The sequence below is a fragment of the Zingiber officinale genome, chromosome 1A, assembly GCF_018446385.1.
Source record: "Zingiber officinale cultivar Zhangliang chromosome 1A, Zo_v1.1, whole genome shotgun sequence".
NCBI classification, from domain to species: domain Eukaryota; kingdom Viridiplantae; phylum Streptophyta; class Magnoliopsida; order Zingiberales; family Zingiberaceae; genus Zingiber; species Zingiber officinale.
In genome coordinates this window covers 176,840,006-176,851,021 of record NC_055987.1, presented here as the reverse complement: position 1 = coordinate 176,851,021, position 11,016 = coordinate 176,840,006, and the positions used below count along the sequence as shown (strand labels likewise).

Here is an 11,016-nt window from a genome sequence, read left to right as displayed (position 1 = left end):
CTTCTGCCCAATCCACTTGACCAAGACTTCATGCCCAATCCTCTCGATCAGGACTTCGTGCCCAATCCTTTGACCAAGACTTTGTGCCCAATCTTTTGACTAGGACTTCATGCTCAATCCCTTTACTAGGACTTCGTTACCTAGCATCAATCAGGTCTCGTCTGTACACTCAAGTAAGCTTGTTAGATCACAACACAGTTTACCTTTGAATCCTTTGTCATTATTAAAATCAGATTTGAGTAGCTGGTACTTCTATCATTAACAATCAAGACACCTCTTCGAATAACATATCATTTTTGTTATCGTCGTCATTGACTTAATCTTTTTGGTCATCAAGTTATTCCTTTATATATTGAGACACTCATTTGGATAATTAAATTTATCCCTATAGATAAGAGTGTTAAGGTCAATGTGCTTAAGGTCAGACGCCCATTTTTTTTGGCAAAACCCCTTTTTTCTTTAATGATATTTTTCCTCCTAGGTGCTTAAGGTTTATCAAAAATCATCTCTCAAAATATACGATCTATGACTTGAAATAGGAGCACTCTAAATTTTAAATCTCAATGAACTTTTGAAACCTTATAAATCTTAAGAGAAAAGAGAGAGAGAGCTTTCACAATTTGAGATTGAATATTGAGTATTGGGTTGAATAGAATAGAATTTCTTTTATAGGGAACAAGGGTTTCTACTAAAATAGAAAGAGTTTTGCCAAAGATAAAAGACATGTGTTTTTTAAAATATCATTAACTTAATAGTGTAATATTATCATGTATTAATTAATTATTTATTTTATTAATGTCAGATATATTAATTAATTAATATTGTAGCCACACATAAATTAGTTTTACATGAATTGATATTCACACATTCGAGTTAGCGTTTGTGTATTCACATCCGTAAACTTAGCTCATGTCCAAGATAATGCTTTTATTAGATCATACCAAACCAATCCTTCATTACTTGAATAACCTTAGACATTAATTTCTCATTCACTTGATAAATTAATTTATGATGATATGCTCTTAAATTAGCTATCCGTATCCCTAATCAATTTATTAGTTACAGAAACTATTTTTCTAATAATCCTCAGCATGAATAAAAATTATGGATAAGTTTTAAATCTCAAACAAGAGTTTTAGAAGAAAATTACTGAATCAAGAGAGATAACTAATGATTTTGAACCTTCTGTAGTGGAATATGATTGAATTTATTTAGTTGTCAAATGAATTATGTCTTGAATTGTTCAACCATTGCTGCACACCAAGATAAAATAGGCATAAAATAGCCAACACTTATTCATCCCCATAACATAGCCTCTTAAACTTCTATCAATTCTTTGTCGTGTCCATTTTGGATATAGACAACGCTTGAGATTCATAAGTGCTTACATATTTGAAGTGCGATGACCCTCATTTCACACTTATATAAGTAATCTCCTATTAAAAGTATCTTACATTAATATCTCATTATAGATTTTGTGGTATAATATAAGAATAATCAAGAGCTTCTGCTCACTCTCTACCCATTTTACAGGTTGCATATGTTTATTTTCCTAAGAATGAATTGGAGTAATTACTATTAGGTGTGCCTCGAATCTTATATAGGTGCGGTTTTATTTTTTTTATTTTTTATTTTTATACTTTCAAGAGTAGTTTTCAACCATTTCTATATTTTTACCACCGGTTACAAAAACACTCCTTTTGTTGCCGCTTCTACATCCTATAGAAGCGATTTTTGCAACCGTTGGTACAAGTTGAAAAACCGCTCTTATTATTCTTTATATAGGTATGGTTTGAAATCAATCTTACATATCATGCATATAACAACGATTTCAAACCGCTCTACAGCTATAAATTTAGGAGTCGTTCAAACCACTTTGAAACCATTTAAATATAAGAACAGTTTTAAACCACTCCTACATACCTTAGATATAAGAGCGATTTCGAAACAGTTCCTACAAATCATGAATATTCAAGTGGTTTCAAACCACTTCTAAAACTAAGAATTTAAGAACAATTGTGAACCGCTCTTGAAACCGTTAAATATAGAAACAATTTTAAACTAATCCTAATGCAAAGCATATTGGCTCAAAAGTAATGGTTTTAAAAGCATTTTGAAACCATCGGTGAAATCATTGATGAAACTATAAATTTGGAGCTATTTTCAATCAGTCATGAACATAAAATTGTTTTAAATCATTTATAAAAGGATACATATAAAAATATTTTTTTTGAGTCATGGATTTAAATTGATTTACAAATATCCGAGAACTCTATCACAAACACTTGTTCATATGAGAAAAACACAATCATATTCAAAACATATTACAACATTCTACCCTCGCAACTCTCATAACATTTGATTCAACTCCTCTCTATAGAGAAGAGGCATGCTTAATTAACCATCGAAACCATATAGAGTCCTTCCCTGCCTCTTCAACGTATAGACGACGTCCATGTCATTGACAGTTTTCCTCTGGGTGTGCTCCATGTAAGTCACGATATCGTGGATCACGTTCTTGAGGAAGATCTTGAGGACTCCGTGAGTCTCCTCATAGATGAGTCCACTGATGCGCTTGACACCACGCCTCCTGGCCAGGCGTCGGATCAACGACTTAGTGATGCCCTGGATATTGCCACGGAGCATTTTGTAATGGCGATCTACTCTTGCCCAACCCCTTACCACTCTTCCCTCTTCCAGGCATCATCGCAGAATGAGCAGTCGATCTACAAATTCTTGCACAAATTCGAAGTGATTTTAGAATAATCAAATGAGGATCCAAATCTAGAAATTTTAGAAGGGCCGATCAAGTGAAGGATTAACAGGAGATTCTAACCTAAAGAACGCGAGATCTACGAAGCTTAGAGGAGTAGATGGAGATAGGTCGGGTGCGAGTGGAACTTACTAGTGACATCATCTTGTGACATAGAGCCATTGTGGAGCAGTGTAAATCCACACCGTTTGTCGATGTAAAATAGACGGTGGGCGGTGTGTGAATGGAAATCACATGGATCATTGAGTGACAATAAAATATATAAAATCTATGTGAAAAATCAATTTAAAAAATTCCACATTGCCTAAAAATAGCAACATCGACCATACAAATATATACATAACTATAACAAAATAAAAAAAATATATTAAAAGAATATATTAAAAAAAAAGAAGGATGAAAAAGATGTGTGAAGAAGAAGAAGAGAATGAGATGATGTATACTTCCAAGTCAAATCTAGAAAATAATAATATTTGTATATATAAAATAATATTTTATTATAATTTTTAGTTGATTAATTGAATTTGAATGAAAGACAAATAATATAAATATACAAATATTTATAACTATTTTAAGTATTAAATAATTTTTCAATAATATAAATATAGAAATATTTATAACTATGTTAAGTATTAAATAATTGGTATTGTTTGATTAATTGATTAAAATTTTTTAAAGATGTGATAAAGAGAGAAAATTAGGGAAAATGAAAGTGGTTGAAGTGATAGAGATATTTATGTAATTTTAAAAAAAATCATAAATAAATATGAGGTGATTCAACTTAAAGTAATACTAGTATTTTCTTTGCATGCATTGTATGTATATATGGTAGATTTTTTTATATATATAAATACTCTTATTAAAAAAATTAAATTTTGAAAATCAAATTTATTTTTTTCTTAATTTTAACAAGTATTTTAAAAAACTTTTTATTTTTATTTTTATTTAATTTTTATCTTAGAGATTAAGATAATCAAGATCTTGAGTTAGCAATGGTCACATGATTAAGATAACTCTATTGGGTAAATAAATAAATATTTTAGGATATTATTATAAGAAATAGGAATATTTTAAGATTAGTAGGAATGATTTGATAATTGTTCTTAGAAGTTAAAGCAATATAAATGGTTAGTAATAGCGTTTGACATAGAACCACGGCTAAAATTATTCAATATAAATAGTTTAAAGATTTCTTCTAATAGTTATATCATTAAGAATGGTTTATAGTAGTGGTTTATTCAAATTGGTGCTAATGCTATTTAATAAGAGCGGTTATAAAATCGTTCTGAAAAGGTAAGCCAATAGAAATGGTTTAGCTTAAACATATTTTATTGTTCAATTTTCAAGAGCGGTGTTAAAACCACTCCTAATAAACAATTCATATTGTTGGCGCAGCGGGGCCGGCAAGAGGGGAGTGAATTGCCTAAAAAAAAAATCCCTTTCTCGATCCTTTGATTAGATTACACTAGCACAATAATAATGATGAATTAATTGAACAACTAAATAAAATAAAGTAAAAGGACAATTCTATTTACTTGGTTATAATTTAGGTGGTTGTTAATTCAAGATATTGAAGAAAGCTCCACTAGAATTCTCCTTTGTTGCAGGCAGAGAAGCCTTTTATAGAAGTTAATAGCACAATAGAAAGACTAGGAAAGTGTACAACACTTGTTCTTGTTGGATACTATTTTCTAGCTCCAAGGGTCTTTTTATAGCCCTTGAAAAATTCTATCCGAGGTTGGAAGAGGCCTTTAATAGACTAGAAGGCACCTCCAACATGGTAAGCTTTATTCGTGAAAAGATAAAAATTTATTCGCTAACGGTCAAGGGAAGGCACCTTCAATAGCTTGGAAGGCACCTTTGTACTGTTCATTGAAGGCGTCTTTCATACGGTAGATCAGCTCCTTTGTTGATCTCTTCATATGGGTGATGCTTCGGCGAATATGAGTTGAGCTTACACAAACCCAACTCCGACCTTCTGCTCGAGCAACCTTCCTCCCAGACTTCTCATCCCTGGAACCACCGAACGCGTCCTTCTCGTCCACCAGTGTACTCTTTCATAACACCTCGTCCTTCGGATGCACCGAGCCCGTCAACTCCCTTCCTGTACCATCCTTCTTCTTGGCTACATCTTCTGCTTGACTACTTGTGTTCCTAAGTTCCTGCACATTTAGACACAAGGATCAAATATACAGGGTCTACCTTAATTTGATTGACCACATCAAAACTATCATGGGGTACTTACCACACTTATATGGGTGTTTTTTTATAGTGTTATACCTTAGTTGTCTCTTTATAACCATGATTTTGGGATCTCTAGTAAGCATAAGCCACTACTTGATTCAAATGTTAAATTTTAACCTATTCCCCTAGACATGTGATACCAATGTGTTGGTCCAAGGTAGGCCGGAAGGAGGGGAGGTGAACTGATTGTTAAAAAAAACTTCCTCGACTTTTAACTCAGATTAAAAAAATAGAATAAATGAACAACCAAAAAAATGAGGCCAAAAGAGTTACTTGGTTACAACCGGAGAGGTTGTTAATCCAAGACAAGTAAACACACTAAAGATCTCCTTCTTTGAAGGCGGAGAAGCCTCTTACACTCGTTGGAAGCTCAGAAAGTAGCTAGGAAATAAATACAGTAGTTGTTACATATTTTTTAGGTCCAGGGGTCTTTTTATAGTCCCTGCAAATGCCTTTCATAGAGTTGGAAGGTACCTCCAGCGAGGCACAGTGGATAAGAGTTTATCCACTGCCAACGGCAAAATCTGCCTGGTCGAAGGCGCCTTCCATGGTTGGTTGAAAGCGCCTTCAGCCTAGCTGAAGGCGCCTTCTGCGTGAAGGTTGCGGAGGCGCCTTTAACTCCTGTTGAAGGCGCCTCCAACAGCACCATAGCTATATTTTAGCTCTTCTACTACTTCGATCGTCTGGGTGATTTCGGCCAACCGAAATAAGGCTCACGCGAACCCAATTTCCAGCCTTCTCCTCGAGCAGGCTTTCGCTCTGGCTTCTCGTCCCTCGAACGTCGCACACATCTTTCTCGTCCACCAGTGTACTCTTCTGCAGCACCTTGTCCCTCGAATGCACCGAGCCCGTTGGCTCCCTTCCCGTGCCATCCTTCTCGCTAGCTGCGTCTTTCGCTCGACTTCTTGTATTCCTAAGCTCTTGTACACTTAGACATAAGAGTTAAATACTAACAAGACCTAACCTGACTTGGTTGATCACATCAAAACTACCACGGGGTACCAACAATCTCTCCATTTTTGATGTGATCAAACTCAAGTTACGTTAGGATAAACCATAAAAAATAGTTATAATTTTGCAAGTAAAAATTTTACCAGTACAAAAATTCAAATTTATTATTGTTGTATTGCTCTTCCTGTAGACTTAATCTCTTACTACTCCCCCTTTAGATCACATTAAAAATAGGGTACTTTTAAAAGTCTAAGAGTAAAAAAGAAAAAAATTCTAACTGTTAAAAAGATAAGAATTAATTTTAAAAACATATTTAATTAATTTTTAACAAAAAATTAAGGTATTTTTATAACTTTTAAATGCTTAACAGTTAGTCAATTAAATACTTATTTCAATAATTGACTTTTAGATTGTGGCGATGCACTATGCCTTCTTAGATATTGGAACAACAATCACTTTCTAGATAAATCCTCTTAAAGAAATTCAATATTTAAGTTTCTTTGAAAGCCTTAAGTCAAAAAGTAATTAATCTAAATATAATTTTAGAATCCAAAATAGAATCCTTCCAACTGGGTTAACTAGGAATCTCTTAGGTACGTATTTCTTTGAAAATTTTCTAATTTGAACCTTATGGTATTTAAGGTACCAATTCAATGCACTATATTTTCTAATTATATGTTGAATATTTGAGCATATGTGATTTTTCAAAATTTCTATCTCTTTTTGCAATTTTTCATTCTCAATTCTAATTTTATCAAAGTCTTTTAATCGACAAGATTAAGCTAGTATTGATTTTAATTCCTTAACTTCTTTTTCTAATTTACAATAATTTTTTGTTAATAATTTAATAAATTGGAATAATTTGTCAAGAGGAAGAGATCATACCTGACTTATCTTATCGATCCCGTGATCCGAAGCTCCCCCTGAAGTACTACTTTCTTCCAATGTCACTCCCCCTTCATCGATGCTTTCGATGCTCATTTCGGACGAGCTTGCTGCGTCTCCTTCTTCTTGGTGACTTACCACTAGCTCAAGTCCGATGATGACTTCAATTTATGATTTGGATAATGTTTCGTCCCACGTTGCCTTCATATTCTTGTACTTGTTCACTTGGATTGGCTTCTTATTCTTGCTCTTGTCCTTATCTTTCAATTTAGGGCAGCTATCTTTCACATGCCCTTCTTCATTGTAGTGGTAGCATCTTATCCTTCTTTTCCTACCCTACAATTGATTAAATCTTTTAGTTTTAAATAACTTTTTAAATTTACGTACCATCAGTGCTGTTTCACTATCATCAAGAGAAGATTCTGAATCTTGTTCGTCCGCCTTTACCTTTAAGGCAATGTTATGCTCCTTCTTTGGACCTGCACATCTCGTTTCATGGACTTTAAAAGTTAAAAATAATTCTTCTAAAGTAGTTGAATCTAGATCCTTAGATATATAATAAGCATCTACTAATGATGCCCATTCAGTATTTCTAGGAAATGATTTAAGAGCGTACCTTAGCGAATCTTAGTTACTTACCTATTCTCTAAAATTCATGGGTCCAATGATGAGCTTCTTGATCCTTGAGTGAAGGTGTACAACGTTTCACCTTCTTCTAGTTTGATGTTGCTCATATGGTTTCTGAGCATATCTCGTCTCGCGAGTTTCGCCTCCGAGGTTCCTTCGTATAGTTCCAGGAATTTCTCCCAGAGCTCTTTTGTAGACTCGTAGGCCCCAATCTGGTTGAATTCTTGTGGAGGTAAGATGCTTAGTAGATGGAACTCTACTTTATCATTTGCTACGAAATTAGCCTGTTTCTTTTTGGTCCAGTGGTATTTTTCTTTGTCTTCAGGTGTTACAAAACTAAATTCCATTATTAAAAGTAAATCGAAATCAGTTTTGAAAAATACCTTCATCTTCTTCTTCCAGTTGGTGAAATCCCCCTCAAACTTCGGTGGGTAGATGCTTGATCCGGCCATCTCGTGTGCTTCGTTCAGCGGTTAGTCCTCCTGAAGCGAACTTGGCTATGATACCACTTGTTGGTCCAAGGTAGGCCGGAGGGAGAGGAGGTGAACTAGCTATTAAGAAAAACCTTCCTCGACTTTTATCTCAGATTAAAAAATAGAATAAATGAACAACTAAAAAAAAATGAGGCCAAAAGAGTTATTTGGTTACAGCCGGGGAGTTTGTTAATCCAAGGCAAGTAAACGCACTAAAGATCTCATTATTTGAAAGCGGAGAAGCCTCTTACACTAGTTGGAAGCTCAGAAAGTAGCTAGAAAATGAATACAGTAGTTGTTATATATTTCTTAGGTCTAGGGGTATTTTTAGAGTCCTTGGAAAATCTTATCCGTGACTAGAAGTGCCTTCCATAGAGCTGGAAGGCGCCTCCAGCAAGGTGCAGTGGATAAGAGTTTATCTACTGCCAACGACAAAATTTGCTTGGTCGAAGGCGCCTTCCATGGGCTAGAAGGCACCTTCTGTTGGTTGGTCATAGAAAGATCGTACCGGTTTCACTGTACAAAAATTTTGTACAAGTGTCGAACCTTTCCTAAACAACCTATTGTGTTCTTTAGAAGTTAAATTAGGAATCGCAAACGGAACTTAACATTATTGATTCCAAATTTAACTTATTTGTTCTTTATGGTTTAGATTTAGATCGCAAGCGAAACTTAACACTATTGATCCAAATCAACCTATGTTATAAAGTTAATTAAATATTTATTTCTAAAATCGGCTTCCAGGTCAAACATGGCGAGACACTAGGCCTTCTTGGGTATTAGATCATCCACTACTGCCTCAACAAAGCCTTTAATATAAATTCAATATTTAATTTCTAAAATAACATTAGGTTTAACCGAAAAGAACAATCGAATCACAAATTCAAAAAACAAAAAAAAACACAACTCGAATTACAAATTCGAAAAACAAAAAAAACACAACTCGAATTACAAATTCGAAAAACTAGAATCTAATGCCTCTTGTGTTTGGAATTCATATAAAGAAAAATAACTAGCATGATACGGAAAATAATTACTAGTTATACCTTTTCTTTATATGCTAATAACCTCGAGATTTTCTGCCATATTCCTCGTCTCGGCTTGGACGTCATGTGGGCGACGATCCTCTAAGATGAACACCACCCAAAGCCTTCTTCCTCCTCTAAAATCCGGCCACCACCACCACCAAGGAACAAAGAGAGCAAGGGGAAAAGGAAAGGGAAGAGGACCGACCACAAGAGGGAGCACAAGCAATAGAATAAGAATAGATGCAATCCCTACTTCTCCTCTTCTTCTCCTTCTCTTTGTATCCGGCCATACAAAACAACCACAAGAGGTAGCCAGCCCTAGCATGAAGAGAAGCAAGGGCCGGCCCTTAGGAGAAGACTAGAGAGAAGAGAGAAAAGAATAGCATAGATTAGATAGCTCCATGAGGCATCTCCTCCCCTTCTTTTATATTACTTGCCCAAGGCAATTAAGGAAAGACTTTTTACAAAAATTAAAATCTTCCTCTTGTTTTTCCTTTTCCCCTTTTATTTTTCCTTTTCTTTCCTCTTGATTGATTCAATCATCAATCTATGATTGGTTAATTGATTGGTTGGCCCCTTGCTTGGGCACCAAGCAAGGGTGGCCGACCACTTAAAGAGGAATAAAAACTTTGTAAAAATTTTATAAGCAAAGAAGGAAAGCTCTTATAAAATTTTACAAGCTCTCTTTTAATTTCTTAATGTGGATGTTAAAAAAGGAAAGTTTTAAAAATTAAAACAAAGTTTTAAAATTTAAAACTTCTCTTCTAAAATTTCCTTTTTTAACATGGTTACAAAAATAGAAAGTTTCAAATTTAAAACTCCCTTCCTTTTTTCCAACAACCATGAGGATGATTAAAAAATGAAAGTTTTAAAACTTTTAAACTTTCTTTTAAACCATGTAATTTAAAATTCTAAGGAAACTTTTGTAAATTTAAAATCCTTCTTTTAAACTTGTAGTTATCTACAAAGAGAAGATTTTAAAAATTCAAAACACACCTCCTAATTTGAAATATAGTGGCCGACCCCTCCTTTGCTTGGGCACCAAGCATAGGGCCGACCCTCTTGAGGAGATGGTGGACGGCCCTTGACTTGGTCACCAAGCCTTGGGCCGACCCCCTTCTTGGACAACAAGATGAGCTTTTATTTGAATGGACTTGAGGCTTTAATGAGACTACGATAGAGACCTAGAGGAGAAATTGGTTTTGGCCTTTCAACGAGCTTGAGTATCCCGTGTTCGCCCTGAACACACAACTCAAATGCATCAATAATAACTCATTCCACTAGAGAGTTATTATTGCATTACCGCACCAATCCCAAATTACATTATAGGCTCTTTCTTATCATGAGTGTGTTAGTCTCCCTGTGTTTAAGATATCGAATGTCCACTAATTAATTGAGTTACTGACAACTCATTTTAATTAATGTCTTAGTCCAAGAGTAGTACCACTCAACTTCATTATCATGTCAGACTAAGTTCACCTGCAGGGTTTAACATGACAATCCTTATGAGCTCCTCTTAGGGACATTTTAACCTAGATGACTAGGACACAGTTTCCTTCTATAATCAACAACACGCACTATAAGTAATATCATTTTTCAACTTATCGGGCCTATTGATTTATCGAGCTAAATCTCACCCTTTGATAAGTCAAAGAAATAAATACTAAATATATGTGCTTGTTATTATATTAGGATTAAGAGCACACACTTCCATAATAACTAAGATCTTGTTCTTTTATTAAGTCAATATAAAAAGAACTTACCTTAAATGGTCCTACTCAATACACTTAGAGTGTACCAGTGTAATTTATTAATCAAGATAAACTAATACTTAATTACACTACGACTATTCCGATGGTTTGTTCCTTTCCATCTTAGTCGTGAGCTACTGTTTATAATTTATAAGGAATTGATAACATGATTTTCTGTGTGTGACACCACACACCATGTTATCTACAATATAAATCAATTAAACAACTACACTTAGCATATAAATGTAGATATTAACCAATGTGATTCTTTTTATTTCAAATAT

General features: G+C 34.3%; 1 pseudogene; it reads right to left on the bottom strand.

Annotated features, from left to right (window-relative positions):
- Positions 1 to 2,397: 2,397 nt before the first annotated feature.
- LOC122012651 lies at positions 2,398 to 2,707 on the bottom strand (annotated as a pseudogene).
- Positions 2,708 to 11,016: the final 8,309 nt, after the last annotated feature.